Consider the following 789-nt stretch of genomic DNA (forward strand, 5'->3'; position numbering starts at 1 on the left):
AATTTCGAAAGAGATGTACCCTAGCTCAGAAAAAATGTTATTGAATAGGTTAATGCTGTTGTAATGAAATTCTTCTTCTAATATAAAAAATAAAAAAAACATAAAGCTTGTGAAGAAAAGCTGTCATTTATAGATATATTTGCTTCATTTATGACAGTGAAGCTTCCCATTAACAATGAAAGAATCAATACTCCATAATGAATTTTTTCTGGGACTTGAGAGATGGCTCAGTGGTTAAGAGCAATGGCTGCTTTTGCAGAGGACCTGGGTTCAAATCTCAGCACCCATGTGGTCATTAACAATCATCTTCAACTCCGGTTCCAGGGGAATTCAATACCCTTTTCTGACCTCTTTGAGTATTGCATGACACAGGTACACTTACATACTTACAGGAAATACATTCATACACATAAAATAAAAATATTTTTAATTAAATAATTAATTTGTCCAATACTATTGTTTGTGAATATCAATCTTGGGTTGGAAAGATGCTTATTAGCTAACAGAGCTTGCTGTATAAGGATTAGGAACTGAGTCTGAATCCTCAGCACCCACGCAAAAAGCCCATTTTGTTCATATGCTCAGGTCTTTGGGAATCAGAAACAGAAGCATCACTGGGCTTGCTCATTTCCAGGCTGATTCCACATTCAGTGAGGGGAAGTGTCTCAAAAGAATAAGAAAAAGAGTGATAGAGCAAGACACCTGACAGCCTACTCTTACCTCCATGTATGCACATGGGCACACGTACATGCATATATCACACACACACAAATATCAGTATTGCCTAAA

The sequence above is a fragment of the Nannospalax galili genome, unplaced genomic scaffold (genome assembly GCF_000622305.1).
Source record: "Nannospalax galili isolate Female #2095 unplaced genomic scaffold, S.galili_v1.0 scaffold171, whole genome shotgun sequence".
In the NCBI taxonomy this organism is placed as follows: domain Eukaryota; kingdom Metazoa; phylum Chordata; class Mammalia; order Rodentia; family Spalacidae; genus Nannospalax; species Nannospalax galili.